Raw genomic sequence first — 19462 nt, forward strand, 5'->3', positions numbered from 1 at the left:
CAGGTGTATCTATGACCTCAAACTATATTTTGCAGTTAGAAGATGTTTCTCAGACAAATTTTTAAGGCATGAGTTCTAGTCCTTACTCTGCTAGGACTGGGCATCTTTGAATAAACCACTCTCCGGACCTCAGTTTATTAGTCTAGTCTACAGAGTGGTGGGTTTAGGCCATAATCTGGATCTAGGTTCTTGAACTTCTTGCACAATGCGTGCATTTGAAATACACTTAATTTTGCATAAAACTGCAGAGCATTCACAGACTCCATGATATCCATTCATTGATTTGCTTTTTGTTTGTTTGATTATTTTTTTTTGAAATACAGATGTACTGTATTATGTTAGTTTCAGGTGTACTGCCATCCAATGATTTCTGTACGTCACTGTCCAATGCTTGTCTTTCCACATATTCTGTTTCCCTGGTTTTCTCTTGAGTCATTTTCACGAAGACAGTATTTGATGGTGCTCCGCAGCTATATATTAAAGATATTTCCCAACTCTTATTCCTTGAAAGAATATTGAGAAAACAGCGCTAGGATCTGAGACAGAGATAGAGATCTTTCACTCCCAGAGTAAATATGCCAAGTAATCACCATCCCAACACCTTTGCAGCTACGGCCGGGGCCTCAGCTTTGTTTCTGCCCTAAATTTAGAATTAGACCCAGGTGATCACTCACAGCCCATTCTGGGGAGGGTGGCCACGGTGACAGCAGCTCCACCACGTCCGGAGGCAGCAGCAGTGACTGTTTCTGAGGCAGTGCCCGGGTCTACGTTGGAGATGCTGACTGTGTGGTCTGCAGCATCTGGACCTAGTGCCAGCGACAGTGGTGTCTTCATGGAACAGGCTCACTGTGGCATTTTGAGCTGATTCCTGGGCCTGACCCAAGATTCTGTGAGCTACCAGTATCCTTTAGTAAGTTCTTTCTCCTTAAATTAGCCAGAGTTGATTTCTTTTTCTTGCAACTAAAATGCCATGACACCAACTTTAACCGTCTTGAATGAGAACAGTGACTTAGAAATTCTTTTCCAACAAGAGACTTCTTGGAGAGTCAGCTGTCTTGGGGGAGAGGGTAACAGAATGATGAAATTGCATAACCTAACACAACTGTGATACCCTACTTCCCTTTGTAAACGTGGAATAGTAACAGCAACAAGAGCGAATGTAAATCACTAGAAACCTCTTGGGTTATTCCTACACTGTTCCATCAATTACTTTCAAATAATGCATTTATTTAAACTTCATTAGTCATATGGAATTTGTCAATAAAACATACATACATTTTTGAGTGCCTACTATGTGTCAGAAACTCTGCCTGATGCTGGGGCAGATTCATAGAAGAAAAAGATAGGTTTTCCCTTTGAAATAAGGGAAATAATCTCAAGATAATGTTATCAATGCTACAGCAAGCCTATTTGGGAAGAAAAGGTTTAATATCATCTGGATTGAGCTCTTTTCAATAGACTGAGTTGTGATCATGTTGTCTTTGAGAGTGTGTGAGGTTTCCAAGGCAATAAATAGTGGAAAATTTAGACCTACCTTGGTGATTCTGAAAAGTCACTGTGACATCTACACCAAGCTTTCTTAGTATTCTCTAAATTTTCTATTCCAAAGGGGCTAAAGGATTTTGTTTAGGTTCTAGCAAATCTAAATTCAGTTGGATTTGATTATTGTCCCCCTAATTTGGCATGACTCCCACCAAGTTAAAATTTTTCATCCTGCTTTTTGCTTTGTGTATCATTGCCTGCAAAATGATCCCAGAGTGAGAACTTGGCTGGAGAACAGGTGTTCCTTCAGGTCTGATGAGAACAGTGGGACAGAATCGATAGACGCTACTGATGGGACAGAAGCTCTCCTGTAACAGGAGCCTGACTTCAGATTTGCCATTTGCCAGGTTTAGGAATTGAGGGAGACTGTGTGTGGCGGGGTGGGGGGAGGGTGGGGACGGTTCACCAAGTGGTTCTGTCGCCAGGGCCGCATTAACTAGGAGGCAGGCATTCGCAGTGACAAGGTGCAATGTTTATGGTCTTGTTTCTGCTTCTCCTGGTGGATCAAGCAGAACACTTCTCTGGCATCCATCCTCACCTACGTTTCCCACACCAAATACTGCTTCAGTTTTAAAAAACCATTTTACATTCACATGGAAAAAATACCCACAAGAAAATAAAGGAAACTCTTGTGAACAAAACCTGAAATAAAGGATTCTGCTGCTGAGAGTTAAAAAAGAAAATACAACTGTTTGGGAAGTTCAATTTAAAAACAGTGTTTGGAACAGAGAGTACATTTTTTTCACAGTGTCCTCCTTATAAATGGTGATTGGGTTCCCAGATGAGCCCAGAAAGGATTACTTAGCTCACAATGTCCCTGTAAAATTAATCATGTTGTCTTAGCCTTGGATAATATTTTCAGATCACTTGCTTTTTTTCCTTTTTTTTCTTTTTTAACTATATACCTTTGTTTCCTACCATGCAAGCTCACTGAAGGGAACTTTAAAGGAAAGAATAGAAACTATGCTCTATACCAGAAACTGACACATTGTAACTGACTATACTTCAATAAAACAAACAAATAAATAAAATATATAAAAGTATAAAGAATAAAGAAAAAATACAAAAACCCCTGAAGTCTACCATCCAGAGCTAACCACTGGAATACATTTTATTCCAGTCATTTAAAAATTTTTAATAAATTTTTTTAGATGTAATTGACAAACAATAAGCTGAAACACTTAAAATGTATAATTTGGTAAATTTAACACATGTGTATACCTGTGAAACCATCACCAAACTCAGTATAAAAAACATATCCATCAGCTATGCCCCCGAAAAAAAGTCCTCATACACCTTTGTAGTCCTTTCCTCTGCCCCCGACTCTGCAGCAAACACCAATCTGCTTTCTGCCACTATAGATTAGATTGTATTTTCTATAATTTTATGTAAATGGGTTCAGATAGTATGTATTCCTTTTTGTCTGGCTTTTTCAATCAGTGTAATTATTTTAAGATTCATACACATTAGCCTGTGCTAAGAGTAGCCTGTATTAACTGTTTTCATTGCTGAATAGTATTCTGTTCGGTGCTTATACAACAGTTTGTTTCCCTAGTCATCTACTGATGAATTTTGGGGTTTGTGACGTCTTTTTCCAACACCAATAACCAGTTCCCAGTTCTCCGGTATCAGCCTTGTGCCCAGTAATTCAATTCAGCTCTGACACTCAGCTGTTGCACAGACCCCAGAAGTTGCACAGACCCCACAGGTTGTGGGCTCAATCCCACAAGACTGTCCCCATTTCAGGCACCAGCTCCAAGCTGGGTCTCAAGGCAGCCACACTTCTGCCTGGCTGACTACGAATTCAGAGCTTACCACAACCCCTTCTTCAGTCTCCATAATTTACTAGAATGATTCACAGAACACAGGAAAGCAGTTTACTTATGATAACGAGTTTATTATCAGAGATACAACTCAGAAGGTCAGAGAGATGCATAGGGCATGGAATGGCAGGGAGAGGGGGTGGAGCTCCCACCCCCTCCCCAGGAGAGCCACCCTCCCAGCATATCCATGTGTTCACCAACCAGGGAGCTCTCCAAGCCCCATTGTTTAGGGGGTTTTATGGAGGTTTTGTTATGTATTATGATTAAATCATTGGCCATTGGCAATTGAACTGAATCCCCAGCCCTTCCCTGACCAGGAGGGAGATCCAGAGGTGGGGCTGAAAGTTCTAACACCCTAATCATGTGTTTGGACTTTCCGATGACCAGCTCTCTTCCAGAAGCCAGCTAGGGGCTCCATCACAGGATATGTCATTAGCATAAACTCAAGCATAGTCTAAAGATATTTGTGGTATCAATAAAAATAAATAAATAAATAAATAATTAAAAGATACTTGTGATAAATTTTAAAAGACACTCCTATCACTAAGAAAATTCCAAGGATTTTAGGAGCCTTTGCCAGGAACCAGGGACAAAGGCCAAGTACATTTTTTTTTTTAAATTATACCATGGGGTTGTTTCCTATTTGGGGCTGTTATAAATAAAATCATTAAAATTCTTTACAAATCTTTGTGCAGACATATGCTTTTATTTCTCTTGGGAATATACCTAGGAGTGGAATGGCTGCATCATATAGGGCCTGTATGTTTAACTTAAAAAATTCCAGATTTGTTTTCCAAAGTGGTTGTAGCATTTTACCTTTCCACCAGCAGGTATGAGAGTTTCAGTTGCTCTAAATTCTCACCAAATCTTGCTACAGTTGGTGTTTTAAATTTTAGATAGCTGAATAGATATGCAGTGCTATCTCAATGTGGTTTTAGTTTGCATTCATGATAAAGAGCATCTTTTTAGGTGCTTATTTGGCATTTGTGTCTTCGGTGAAATGTCTGTTGAAAGGTTTTGCCCATTTTTTAACTGGGTTGTTTATTTCCTTATGATTGAGTTTTAAGGGTTTTTTATATATGCCGGATGCAAGTCCATTATCAGATACGTGATCTGAAAATATTTTCTCCCAGGCTGTGGCTCATCTTTTCATTCTTTTATTTCAAAGACCAGAAGTTCTTAGTTTTGAAAAAGTTCAATTTATTAATATGAATCATGCAGTCTATCATATCTGTGAAGTCTGCTTAACACAAAGTCCAAAGATTTTCTCCAGTGTTTTCTTCTAGAAGTGTTCTAGTTTTCATTTCACATGTAGGCACATGATCTATTTTGTGTTAATTTTTGCATAAGATGTAAACTGAAGATCTAAGGTGAGGTTTTTGTTGCTGTGGTTTGTTTGTTTGTTTGTTTGTCTGTCTATGAGTGTCTAAATATCTCAGCACCATTTGTTGAAGAGGCTTTCCTTTTGCCCCTAAACTGTCTTTGCCATTCTGTTCAAAATCAGTTCACTATTTCTGTAGTTTGTTCCATTGAAATGTGTGTCTATCTTTACCACGTTGTCTTAGTAACTGTAGCTTTATAAGTCATGATATCAGTAACGATAGATCTCCACATTTGTTCCTCTTCCTGAAAGTTGTTTTGGCTATTCTGGGTTCCTTGCATTTCTGTATGAATTTTAGGATATGTTTGTCAGTTTCTATAAAGATGTCAGCTTGGTTTTCGATAGGCATTGTGTTGAATCTGTAGGTGAATTTGGGGAATACTGTCGTTTTAACAATATTGTCTTCCAATCTATAACACAGGATATATTTTCACTTACTTAGATCTTCATTAATTCTTTCAAAAACGTTTTGTAGTGTTCAGTGTACAAATCCTGCATTTTTGTTGTTAAAATTATTCCTAAGTATTTCTATGCTATTGTATTGAAAAATATATACAAATACAATTGATATTGAATCTTGATCTTATATCTTGAAACTTCACTGAAATTGTTCATTAGTTCTAAAAAAATTTTTTTATGGATTCCTGAAAATTTTCTATATATAAGATCATGTCATCTGAGAATAAGGGTTATTTTACTTCTTCCTTCCAATCTGAATACCTTTTATTTCATTTTCTTGCCTGACTGCCCTGGCTAGATCCTCCACTACAATGTTGAACAAAAATGCCAAGAGCAGATATCCTTGTCTTATTTCTGACTTCAGGGAAAAGTACTCAGTCTTTCACCATTAAGTGTGATATTATTTGTGGGTTTTTCATAGAGGTCCTTTGTCAGGTTAAAGAAGTTCCCTTCTTTCCTGTTTTGTTGAAGTTTTTTTAATCATGGAAAGATATTAGAAGATTGATTAACTTTTGAAGATTAAACCAGCAAAATATTTTGTAGATGTGGACAAGCTGATTTTAAAACTTACATAGAAGGGCAAAGTAAATGAGACTAGAAGAAGAGACAATGAATGAGAGACACTAGTCTATGAGCTTTCCAGAATCTCCCCAATCTTCCTGACTCTGTGAAACAAGTAGTATTGTCTTCATTTCATAGATGTGGATATGGGGCCATAAGAAGTAACATAATTTGACACTGAAAGTAAGTGGTAAAAATACTTAAAAGAGTCTGACACATAAGAAGTCCCTAATACGTGTTCATTCACACAGGAACATGACACCCCTCTCCCCAGAAGTAGAGATGGAGTCTCCTTAGCTTCTCAAGAAGTGAGGACAACTTTTTTTGTCAGAGATAAAAGATATTTTGAAGGACAGTATTAATACCATGATACTAATATGTATCAAACTCTTAATTATCTGATTCTTTCTTTTATTTTACCTAAAATTCAGAGGAGGTCTAATGGCAATCTCCCTCAATACGCAGTAAGTTTTCTTACAGCAAACCATCTACCAGCTTCTACCACGTGGCTACCTAAAGCCTCCTGCACTGACTTTTCTAAAGCATTGTCTTTTTCACGTGGCAGCCCCTCACTGGTATCTTGTACCTCCAGGGGAAATGGTATAGAATTGAAATAAGAGCTTTATTATTGTAGTGAAATCCGGCCGATACATGTCCTCTTTGCATTCCCTAGAGTTGTCCCCTACTTATGAAAAAAGAGAGAGAGCTATTGTCTTTCAGAGTCAAAGGCTCCCTTCTGTGCTCTGCCCTGCATGTTCTTTGTCCTCTGGCTCAGTGGTGGACTGTGGCTCCGGCATCATTGGGAGAACCAGAGGAAGACTACGAGGCTGGAGGAGGCAGGAGGAAATTGTTCCTTCCTGTTTTCTTCTTGCTCGGCTTCTACAGGCTTTATGGTCCTGTCAGCAGCATCTGAGCAACACTTCCTTGCTCCAGCAGCACCAGCAGAGCAGTCCTCTCCTCGAAGTTTCTATGTTCCGGTAGCCCCAAGCTTCTCCTGTGCTCCACAATTCTAAGGATGGTAGCTGCTTCCTGCAATTGCTGCTCTGAGCTGCCTCGGTGTTGTCTTTTTGCCTTTTCAATTCTTCAAGCCCAGTTAACAATTATTTATTAAATCATCTCCCTTTAACAAATTGGTGTAGTCTCCTAACTGGACTTTGAGTGATAAGGAGGGGACAGGAGGAAATAGCACCAGGAGGTTATTTATTAAAGATGCTTCAACAGCAAATTTCCATGTCCTGTAGATGGGGGCCACTGAGTGGGATGGAGAGCTCTGGTCCCTAAGTTACAGAGGGGACTTGCGAGAATCTGAGCTTGAGGCCCAGGGGAAACTGGGAAGACTCCCCACCTCTGGCTCTTGGCTAGCCTTTAAACCTCCAATGTCCATTTTAATTCATCCTGGTACAGTCCTGCCAGCAATGAAGGATGCATGAAAATGGTGACCCCTGGGTCACATTTCCCAGACACCTTACAGTCACTGGCCCCAGAACCTTCAGCTTCAGAGAGAATAGGTAGCCACCAATCCTCGCTCCAAAAGAACTGGCATGAGCTTCCTTGCCTTGAAGAAGAAACCCTCAGGAGGAGGTACAAGGAGTGCCCTACACTCAAGGGAGAACAAGGCAATTAACTTGAACCTGGGTCAGGACAGAGCAGATGTGCCCCCTCTCAGGAGAACCAGGGTCCAGAACTTACAGTTCATTCAACCTCTGGAAGTTGATGGGGTCAGTAAGAGCATGGGTCCTGGTGCCAGACGGTCCAGACTCAGCTCCACCACTGCCTCTTACTAATTGTGGGATTTGGGGCAATTTTCTCAACCTTTCAATGCCTCAGTTTCTTCATCTGTATAATGGGGATAATAAGAGTACTTAGCTTATGGCGTTTTATAAGGATTTAATGAGTTTCTTTATCTGAAGTGTTTAAGAATAGTGCCTAGCACATGAAAAGCAATATGAAATTAGCAGCTATTATTATGATCTGTGTATCATAAGCTAAGCAGGAGAGAGATGATATGTATGGAGGAATTGTTTTGTGTCAGAAAAGCTATGGCTTTTAAAATATTTTAAGTTGAAAGAAATAGAAAATGCTAAGACAAATGGCTTAAAACAGAGGAGATTTATTATCTCAAAAACAAGAAGTCCAGAGTAAGACAGGGTCAATGGCTCAAGGATGCCATCAAGGACTCAACTCATTTTCATATTTCTTTTCTGCTGTTCTCAGCAGAATGGCTTTTTCCTGGGGCTTGTCCTCTCGTGTTTTCAAGATGGCTGTAACAGCTCTCAGTATCACAGCCTCCAGACAACATGAAGAAGGGCATTCAGAAGGACTTTTATTTCTCCAGCATATTTTTCAGTGATAGAGGATGACCTTCCCCAGATGCCTCCCCACCCCCAGCTTATTTCTCCTTCATTCTCATTGGGTAGATTTGTTTCACTTGCCAGTGCCTAAACCAATCACTGACAAGGAGAATGGAACTCTGAAGATCAATTAGACCGATCATGACTCACAGCTGGGGAATGGAGGTACAGCCCACCTCCCCTGAAGCACCTGGCTGCACAGGAGGCACATATCCAAAGTCAGGGTTTCATCAGAAAGAAGAGAGGGAGAAATGGCTGATGGGTTGGCAGCCAAGGGCGGTGGCTACAATGACCTTCCCAGCACCTTGCAAATTACACAGCCCTTACCTAGCCTGTGCATAAAGCTGACCCTGTGTCAACCTGGCCGCACTGGACATTAGCAGAACTTGCAGGGGAGGAAGATACACTTCTCCCACCTCATCAGGGATATTGAAGCAAAAATAGATTGTATTCTCCTAGATCCCAAACACACACACACAATTTGGGGAGTGTTGGTCACTTAGGAGGAGTGTGAGGAATGGAAAACAGTGAGGAGAGGAAGGGGAAGGCTAGTGCTGAATAAACTGGCGAGTCAACAAAGGATGGGGGAGAGAACACTAACTAGCAAGAAAGAGAAAGGATGGGAGCTGGAGAGCCCCCAAGCACAGAAGCTGGGGAAATGAAGGACAAATTCAGGAAAGAATGTTATTTAAACTGTGTGCACATCTGAGGAGCAGAAAAACCAAAGGAGCCGCACAAAAGGCTGAACAAGAGAGGGGATCCTAGGAGCAGGGGTTGAGAGGAGGGCCCTTACGAGAGCGAGTGCAAAATGGTGTTATAGCTTCAACAGCAATGACCCAGCACCAATTCTGTTTTTTCCTAACGTCAAATCTCTGCTGTCCTGAAATTACACGACTATAAAACTACTATTTCTTTGAAGCAGGAAAAAAGCAAGGAAAGGGACCCAGTCCAGCAGATGCGGGGACAGAGTGGCAGCCCTTAGCCAGAGACGCACACGGACCCTCACATGAACAGCTCCTGATGGGGAGGAGGGCGAGAACTCTGTTGACTTTTACATGCCCAGACCTTCAGGAGTCCTTTGGACAGTGTTTCTGGAGCCCAGACCTCACTTTTTGTATCCCACAGCACTAAGGCTCAGGGAAGGAGGTTTTAAAATATCTGGAACCTCTCTGACCCCCAAGTTAGTGGCTGCATTCTCTGATGAACACTTATAATAAATGAATCCAGAGATGGCAAACTCAACCTATCTGGGTACTGATACTGTGAGAATAAAGCGAATTCCCTGGAATTATTCTTGGAGAAAACATGGTACTTGTTTAGAACACTTTAGTAAGTCACTTAAGGTGGACGGTGTGTCCCTGAACCATCCTCAAGCCATGGACGATGCTCTACAAGCTGTTATGCAAGGGATGAGGGAGCAATTTTTGTTGCTTCTAACAGAAAGAGGATAGAGTCTTTGGCATCCTCTGCATGCCAATTAAAAGTAGTATATAAGTAAAACGTCTCTTCATTTTCCCAATAAATTTTAGTTTTTTCTTATCCCTCTAGACATCTTCCATAGTGGAGTCCCCAGTGGATGTTTTGGATCCCTGGCTGTCACTAGCACACAGACTCATGCACGAGGACTCTGTGGTCATTCTGCATAATGTGTAGAAGAAGATGGTGCTATGCTATACTCTGCCAGTGTAGCCTGAGTGTTCAGTATAAGTCTACCAAGACTAACCCAACATTTAGCATGAATGGATATTTTTCTGAAAACTGGAACAGAGGCTGAATCTTGCTCCTGAGATGGAGTTGGGGTGAAACAGTCAGGATGTAAGCCTATGAGAGTCAGAGGGACACCTTTACTGATGTCTGGGGTCACTTCAGCAAAACACTCCCTCAGCATCGAAAGTAGGTGCAGTCTGGGCAAATGCCAGTCAATCAATCAACCAATCATTAAACCAACAATGGGAATTCATTAAGTTTTTGTTTCTTGCTGGACACATAGGACAGCAGATATGACAGATTCAAACTATGGGAAAGGCCTGGCCTTCAAGGAATTGACGGTCTAACATGCACACCAAACTTGAGCCCAGAAGATGTGCAATCATGACCATGATTACAATAGAGATCAGAGAACAGGGAGCCCAGCAGTGTCAGAAGCAGTGAGAGTTTTAGGAAGGAGGAGGGATTGAAAGCAGAGACGCATGATCTAGCCAGAGGGGAAGATGGGAAGGGCAGCATTTCAGGCAAGGGACTAACCGAGACAATGACAAGGAGGCAGGGGTGAGCATAGCAGACATGAAGGGCACTTGGTCCTGCTGGCATGAAACTGGGCACTTCTTAATGTGACGTCAAAGGAGGAAAAAGGGACCTTCAGGGCCAGTGCAGTCTCCATAACTCAGAGAGGGGGGAATCCCCACATGAGCCAACATGGTCACAAACTAGACAGGGTGACTTTTCAGAGTGGGGAGAGGGGCTTGAGAGGAGGTCCTTTCTGTGATTTATAACTTGGTGTGACCTAGACAGTAGTGGCTCCAGGCCCCAAAGGGCCACTACAGAGAGCAGAGATATGTTTCTTCATAAAAATGTGATTTTTCACCTTTTTGCAAAATCAGAAGTGGACCAAAAGGAGAATTTCTCGTAGAGACCCCTGGCTTCCCACCTGGGTTCCTGGGGCTGGGGGTGGGGGGTGTGGGGGGAGTAGGCGGGGCGCCGTCCCTGCATCCACGCCTGCAGCTATTCAGCCTCTGCCTGGGTCGGGGACGAGGAAATTACCAATTCCAGTCTCGCAGGAGGAATTAAGCTTGGAACAATACAGTATTTTACAATCCGGTACAAGCTGCATTTATCCAGAGCTTTTCATGCGTGGCATCTTAAAGCTCTTTATGACCCCTTTTTAAAAGGGGAAAGAGGAAAAAAATAAAGAATTTAAAAGAGAAAACCTTCTAAAAACCCAAACCCCCACTGAACTAAATGAGCCATTGAGAGTGAATAGGACTTAACAGTGGCCTTCAGAATGGGAACAGAAGTCCCGCTCGGACGGAACAAGAACAACAGAATCAAAGGAAATCACAGCTCAGAGAGGGCTGCATGGGGCCTGAAATGGACCCTCGGCCCCTGGGCACTGACGGGTTATGCCGTCTGCCACTGGCACAGTGAGCTTTGGACAGGGGTCAGGAGACGGGTGATGGCTCCCATGTAAGTACAGACAGGACCAGAAGGCCACCTCTTGGCTCCGAAGATGGTCAGTGCCAGCCCCAATATTTGCTCTACTGAACCGAGCATCACCCTCCCCAGTGGCCACCGCACACGAAGTGCTTCTGCTGTGTGCCTTTGGACTCCATCCTGCTCATAGCTTCCCTGCCCGAGACCCTCATGCTGGGTCTCTGAACAGCCCTGGCCACACATGCCCTTCCTGGAAGCCCGTCGTGCTTCGCACATCCTCCGCATACCTCCTCTTGCTCCCTCCCACCCTGTCCCACCAGACCCCTTGGCCCTTTTTCTTGCACCACTGGCTCTCTGCTTGTTGCAATCTGATCAGTTCATTCCTTTAGGGGTGTTAGAAGATGATAATCATTTAACATGATATTTATCTTGAAAAATGTATTATGTCTTAAGGAGAGCTTCAGTGTTGTGAGCAGAGGAGGGACCTGGAACTTGCATGGAGGTGGTTGTTGCGGACTAGAGGCGCCCAGGGTTGCCTTGGTGCACTAGAGGGGTTTCTTCATGAACATGGGAAACGTAACTAACTCGCCTTGAGCTGTTGACAAAGTAAAATGTTGGGCCTCATGAGTCAGTCCTAGGCAACTCAGTTACTTTAAGTTGACAACTCTAGGTTATGAATTCTTTTTTTTTTTTTTTTCTGAGTGAGAATGCAGTTCCAGAACAAGATGAGACTGGTGACTGGAAAAAAAAAATCAAAGAACACTTATTTTGAGGGGATAAAGTTTGACTGCACTATGACACCTACCTTCCAGAGACTTCGTGAAGAGTAAGGAGATACCTCCGAGCCCCAAAGCGTGGTGTTTGGCACACAGTCGGTGCTCAGTGACTACTGACTCCCGTGCACTCCTTTCTGGCCGGCTTCCTTCCCTCTCCACCGCTTCTGTCCTGTGCTCCCATCCTGTGCTGGTCCAGTTCTGTAACACATCGTACCCGTACCTCCTGACGGTCATTTTCACCGGCCCCTGGCAATGGTTAGGGTGAGCAGCAGTGTGGCTGGAGAGATAGGCCCAGGGAAGCACCAGGGGGCCTTCATCCCGTCCTGACTGCCCAGCTGTGTGACCTTGGATAAATCATTTCATTTCTCTGCTCCTCGGTCTCATTATCTATAAAATGAGCTCATTGATTCCCAATTTTTAAAGATTATGGTTCATTTAAGATTCCACATATAAGTGATATCATACCATATTTCATTTAATAGTGTTTCCTGGGTTCACTTCCCAGATGAACTATTTTCACTAAACTCCATGATTCAGTCTGCTTCCAGGGGAAATCTAAACTAAGACAAGTGGTTTCATTCAGTATCTCATTTATTCATTTGACAAATATTCATTGTGCTCTTATGGGATCAGGCGCTGAGCCTAGTTCTGTAGAAGATCTGTAGATGGGTGCTTGGCTGAAAATCTTCCATGACAGGAGGGGTTAACTGCAACCAGGCAAGGGATTAAGGGACCCCCGAGGTGCCCACCCTTGCTGGACTGCGATCTCTGGAACTTACTATGGGGCCAGATGCACTGGCTGGCTGAGGACCTGGAGATAAAAGATCTAGCCCTGAGCAGTTTCTCATCCAACATGCACTGTCTTCTCCAGCCCCCAACCACACAAAAGCCTCTTTATGTTACGAGGCCTGAGAAGATAGTTCTAGCAAATTTCACTCAGGGAAATGAGTAGCAGGAATAAAGAAGCACACGGCATCCTGTGTGTTTGTCCAGGTGTCGGTTCACATCAGAGGCACTTCCAGCGGCTGACCTGCCACAGGAGCTCATCCGGGCCTTTGAAGCCCACGGCCCTCTGGTCAGCAATCCTGCCCAGCAGCCTGGGAAATGGACGCTGCTCCAAGGGTGAGCCCTGAGCATGTCACAGAGGGCAGTTACCCCCACGGGGCGAAGGGAAGCATGCAGACCTCCCTGCACCATTTGGGGTCTTGAAGAGAACCCGAGCGTTTTAAGAAGAAACATCCTGTAAAAGTGGCAGGCCTTCATTGCTGACAGACTGAGAACCGCGAAGCTGAATAAATGCCATTGGCGGGTTCACCTTCCAGGAGGCCCAGGGAATGCTCATCACGCCTGAGTCAGAGGTGCAAAGGGGGCCTCCAGTCCTTCCCTCAATGCTGCAGACGCAGATGGAGGCTCGACCTGAGTGTGGGGAGCTTCCCAACCCGGTTCAGAAATTTCTTCTTCTGAACCCAAGCCCAAAGGACATTCCCAAACCTCAATTTTAATAAACATCAGTTACCGGGATCACGAGTTAAGCTAAAAGCTAATGGAGTTTAGTATTCAAATCAAATAATAGAAATGCCATTTAAGCACATTTTTGTAACTCTCCATATAATAAAGAGAGAGAGAGAGAACTGTATTTTTGTCTGCTTCTTTTCCTAAGTGGCTTTTTTCCATTGCTTTGGATTCTGCCCTAAAGCCAGACTGTTTTATGCTGGGCAGCACTGGGGAGGCTCCTGGGGATGGAGGGGAGGAGGAGCAGGAGATTTCCTTTACTGTGTGATGTGTCCTCTTGGAGGGAAGAGGAACAGGCCAAGAGGGAGTCCACTGTGAGCTGTTTCTGCCACCAAATCATGGCACCACGGACCTGGGTGGCTGTCACTCTGCTACTAATTGCCCCATTAAAGATGGTCACAGCCTGAGTCTGTGTCTCCTAATGAGAGGATATGTGTTCAGAAATGAAACATGATCACTTATTAATGTTATAAAGTGGACTTTATCAAATTCATTTGATTTTTTAAATTAAAGGTCAAACCTGTAACAAATTAGCTTTTGGTACTAAAGTTTAATATTAGTAAAGAAACGGTGTGAGCAGAGTAGGTGAAACTAGGAACATGGTCTTGAACTGTGGAGTTTATCTCTCTCAATAAGAACACTGATGCTGACTGTGTGCTAGGCTTTGGGCGTAATACAAAATGGAATAAGACTCCTACATAGAGCAGGGGAAGGTATAGCTCAGCGGTAGAGTGCATGCTTAGCATGCACAAGGTCCTGGGTGCAATCCCCAGTGCCTCCATTAAAATAAATGGAGTTGCCTACCCCCACCAAAAGATAATAAAAATTTTTTAAAAAGACTCATACTCAAGGAGCTTACACTCTGACTAAGGGGTTAATGCAAATCTTAAAATAGTAGAGTATAATTTAGACTATAGTAATTCACATAAGAGAATAGCCATCAAAGTGGTATAGGAACTTAGAAGAAGTAGAGGCCATCTTGGTTGTGGGAAATACATTCATTCATTCATCCATTCATCCACTAACAGTCAACGGAATAGACCCCCCTCATGGAGCTTACAGTCCAGGAGGGAGAAACAGACACTAATCAGTATGCACACCAAATAAGTAAATCAACTGTTTTTTAAAGAGGTCTTACGTGCTAAGAGAAAAAGGAAACAGAGCAGGAAAAGGAAGTAGTGCACCTGGGTGGGCTTCTGCAAGGACCTTGACTTTCACACTGAATGGAGGGGGTTCGGAGCAGCAGAGTGACATGATCCGTTGACATTTGAATAGGATCACTCTGGACTGAGAACGGCTTCAGAAGGTGTTTGAAGCAAACATTAAAACCATCACAGCCAGTGTCTGTTGAGCAAGTCCAACATGCCAGGCACCTGGATAATCAAGTATTGTGGATTTTCTAGTGTATCCTCCTATCAATGCTATGGAGTAGATAGCATTATTACCCCTAATATACCCACAGGGAAACTGAAGCTGAAAAGCTAAACACTTTGTCCAAAACCTCACATCTGTCGAATGTTCCAACCCCTAGCCTCCCTGCTTCCAGACAGCTCTGTTACACTGGGTCTCAGGCTTTCTACAACCCACTGTCATGATGTGGATTTCCTACTCAAAAGCCTAAAAGGGTTCCTTTTTGGAAGCCCTCATTTGGGAACTCTCTGTTCCACCCAAGCCAAGAAATACTTGACTGTAACGGTCAAGGCACTACTGAAAGGAATGCAAATAATAACGCATATCAGGTCAAAGATTTTGTAATGTAATACAGCAGGAGTTACAAGATACGTATCTGTGTTTAAAAAAAATAAATTTTAGGCGAAAAGAATCAGGCAAACAAAATGTCACTTGAGTTTAGAACTCTCAGCTCCTTGCCCTTCAAACATGCCTCGTTCATGTGTCAGTTTATGCCCGGCTCTTGCACACTGGCCCTCACACATCTTTTCCTCCTTGTAGGACACAGCTAAGCACTGATTGCTATCATCCCCAATTTAGAGTTGAAGAACCAGGCTTAGGTATGAGTAATTGCCAAGGTTACCCAGCAAGGTGCCATCCTGGAATCAACACTGTTCCTATTAACTCCAAATCCCATAGGCTTTTTACTATATCACGTTGTCATTAGAGTAGAGGGAGAGGAGAGGGGAGAAGAGAAGAGAGAGATTGTCTAATACAAGGAATGGATGATGGCCAGCAAAGTTAATGGCTGCCTAAAAGAGCACCCAACTGGGTGCAGGGGGAGGAGCCTCTTACCCAAAGGTGAGGAAACCAAAGCCAAATACAGCAAGAAGTACCATCTGAGTATGGAATGGGCCAGGTGCCAAGATGGTGGTAGGTCCAAAATCAGGGGATGATTTGGCCAAAGTCTGGGTATGAAACCCAAACTGCAGCTACTGAGACATACAGCAGAAGAAGTGGGGAGAATCTTAGGAAGAGCATTGGGAAGTCAGGGTGCCAGATAAAAGAGAAAGGTTCATATAAAAGAGGAGGGCACAGGATGTCACTGAAGGGACTGACAGCCTCTCCTGAGTAGAAGTACAGGGGAGGGGCAGGACCTCTGTGAAGGTGAGCCTCTGCCTTAGACCAAATGCCAGCTTCATGCAATGGAACAGGATGACAGACAATGCTAGGGCATCGGTTGGCGGAAGACCTCTGTGGTAGTGGACTCTGTGGAGTGGACTCCTCCCCTATGCTCAGACAGGGGGTCAGGGCCGTCTCTTCCACAGACCCCTGCCAAGGCCCTGAGGTATTTTGGGTCTGGGGTCTGAGGACCGACACTTAATGTCCAGGATGCCTGACCAGACTTAGCCATACGCGTCATTATTTAACTCACCCACTTTCGGTGTTAGGGGATCCTTACAAAGACAGTGGTTTATTTATCTAGTAAACTGAAGTGACTTTTCCCTGTGCGGAACTTGTCTCTAAAATATATTTTAGATGAAATTTTGTAATATTTTTTTATCCAAGAGTCCTTTTCTCAAGCATCGGATTTGGGGAGGTCAGAGGATTCAGATGAATTTCTTCCACATTCTGCTCTTTTGTCATATATGGATGATCTGACGATCTTTGAGGAGCAGAGTGTATGATTCTTGTAAACTTACATTTCTTGTTTTGAAACCTTGACGTTATTAGGGCTGTATCTCCTCAGCCCCAAATGATAAAAAGATTTGGTAATTATTTACTTTATATTCAGCATCATTGCATCTGGCATTCAGGGTTCTCTTCTTCTGTCAACCCCTCAACTGCTGCTAGGAGCCCATGTGATCATGTGGCAGCCCTGGAACGAGGCAGGGAAGATAGCAAAGTGGGGTGAAGAGTGCCTGGCTGAAGTCACCTCTTTTTCCCTCCTCAAAATTGGATGAGTACCAAATCTCCTACTTCAATGCTAATATAATACAAGCTGAGGTTAGGATTTTCTCCCCTGCGCTAGCTGGGTGGATAAACTTCTCAAAGGAAAAAGCTAGAAGGGAAAATTAAGGCACATTTAAATTTCAGTTGCTGGAAACATGAGGACAAGGCAGGGCTTGATGGATTGGTATCAAATTTGTCTTTAATGACTCTTATCCTACATTCCTGTCTTATGACAGGCAGCTGCAGGAGAACCAGAAATCCCAAATGCACCTTAAAGGGCACAGGAGGATTAAATAATGCTTGAAGGATTTCCTGGTCTGTCAGACAAATTTTGGAACAAGCAGGACATGGCTCAGGGTCTCTGGAGTGACAAGCCCAATGAGCGGTATCACTGACATTCTGAAATCTTTTTTAAGGGAAAATCTATTTCAGGCTTGAAGGCTTTTATTTTCATTCTATCGTATTTCATGGTCCAGAGTTGCACTGTCAAAAATGATGGCTACTGAGCACTTGAAGTGGAGAATCAGAATTGAGATGTACTGTATGTGTTAGAAACACCCCGGACTTTGAAGACTTCATACACAGAAAGAATGTACGACAGCTCACTAATAATTTTTATACCAATTACATATTAAGATGATAATATTTTGGCTATATTGGGTTAAATGAAGTATATTCTTAAAGTCAATTTCACCTAGTTCTTGTAGCTTTTTAATGCAGTATCTGTAAAATTTTAAATTATGCATCCGGCTCACATGAGTGGCTTGCATTACATTTCTATTGTACAGCGGTGATCAGAAGAACACGTCTCTCTCAAGAATGTGAAGTGTTTGTGACTTTACTCCACTTGCAAGCTAAGAAGCCATCCAGCTACAGTTTAATGGATGCTAGTAGAAGATACGAGACTTCTTGGTTTATTTCTCACAGCAATAGCAGTAGCCAGAGTATCAGTGTATTTGCATCAGTTCTCCAAGCCCCAATTACACAGGGTGGTGTGCAAAGGGCCAGGGAGGACCTCACAGGAGAGGAACTCAGAACTTAGAGAACTTAGGTCTTTGATACAAAGTGCAGCAAGCAAAACTGCCATTTGCTCCAGAGGAAGACACGATCTCTATCTTGCAGGCTGTTAACAATGTGAATATCCTTAAAAATGTACTCCAGAAAAAAGAATAGTCAGTGCATTGCTTGCAAGATATGCAGAAATGTGAGACATCCATGGAGAATTGTCCACCAACATTCTCATTTCCTTTATCTTCATAGACTATACATTTCTCTTTGGGGGTGTTATAATTCTACAGACTAATTAAATATATATATATATAAATGTATGTAAATTATACATTTAAATATAAATTATATAAATTTATATAGATAAATTATGTAAATATATATAATTTTAAATATATATATATATATATATATATATATATATATATATATAGTTAAAAAGCCAGTAGTAGTCCCTAACTCACTGTAATTTTCCAAAGGGTTTATCATTTCCTTATTGAATTGTACACTATGGTAAATCTTAAGCCTCACTTCCCTTCTCTGAAAAAGAACCCATTTTCCTGAAATCATGACATTCAAAATTTACTTACATTGGCAATGTTATAGAAAAGTAATACAGGAATCAGAAAACTCAACTAAAATAGGCCACTTTTCTGGGCACACATACTTAAGAAACATTTGGAAGCACTGGCACTTTAAAAAAAAAAAAATTTGTTTAACTAAATAGTGATTGAAAGTCTCCTCAAAGCCTAGACTCTGGAATTTCAGCTCCATGACAGCAGGCAGGTCTGAACAGGCTCTGCCTCACACCCCGGAATGTTGCACCTTCAAAGCCTTTCACCAACGTCAAGTAATTGGTTTTCACAGTGCAGAGGTGAGCTTGATCATTAAGTACTATTATCCAGATTTGACTGGCTTAATTCACTAGCCTCAGGCCCCAGCAGCCAAAGTCAAAACCAAGAGATGGATCCAGAATATCTGGCTTCCACGCTGTATTAACATCCTTGGACCATGTCTATTTTTGCATATAAACACTCTTCCCTGTTCTTTTAAACACAGACAGTAAGTTACAGCTCATTCTGTAATACTATGTTTTTATTCTGTTGCTTAAAGACTGTTTTATTTTAGTCCTTTTTAAATTATCACTGTTTCACTTCAAATTTTTCATTCATTTGAATAGGTAACAGATGCACACGCAAAAGCAAAGAAAGAAGGAATGGATGCAGTAAGAGAAGTAGTCCGCATTCCTCCTCTGTCACCCAGCCTCTGGCTCTCTCTGGAGGTCATCCTCCTTATCGATTTCTTGTCAATTCCTCCAGCGATAGACCATGCATTTACAAATACGTCCCTTATGTTATGCGATAGATAATGCACGCTATACATACTTTTCTGCATCTTGCTTTTCTCACTTCGTTATTAACCTTGGAGATCATTGCGTTATCAGTTCCCTCCCTGCCTCATTCTTTGAGCTGGACCATATTACATTTAGTCAGTTTCCTCTTGGGGGCATGTAGATTGTTTCCAACCTTTGCTATAATAAGCAACACTTATTTACTT

At 42.4% G+C, this 19462-nt stretch overlaps 1 long non-coding RNA gene across 1 annotated transcript in view; it reads left to right on the top strand.

Annotated features, from left to right (window-relative positions):
• Window positions 1–19112, top strand: part of LOC135319480 (uncharacterized) — a 155033-nt gene extending 135921 nt beyond the window's left edge. Inside the window, exon 4 of the long non-coding RNA XR_010378120.1 lies at window positions 19086–19112. This is a non-coding gene — a long non-coding RNA (uncharacterized LOC135319480). The remainder of the gene's footprint in view (window positions 1–19085) is intronic.
• The last annotated feature ends 350 nt before the right edge of the window (window positions 19113–19462 follow it).

The sequence above is a fragment of the Camelus dromedarius genome, chromosome 3, assembly GCF_036321535.1.
Source record: "Camelus dromedarius isolate mCamDro1 chromosome 3, mCamDro1.pat, whole genome shotgun sequence".
Taxonomy (NCBI): domain Eukaryota; kingdom Metazoa; phylum Chordata; class Mammalia; order Artiodactyla; family Camelidae; genus Camelus; species Camelus dromedarius.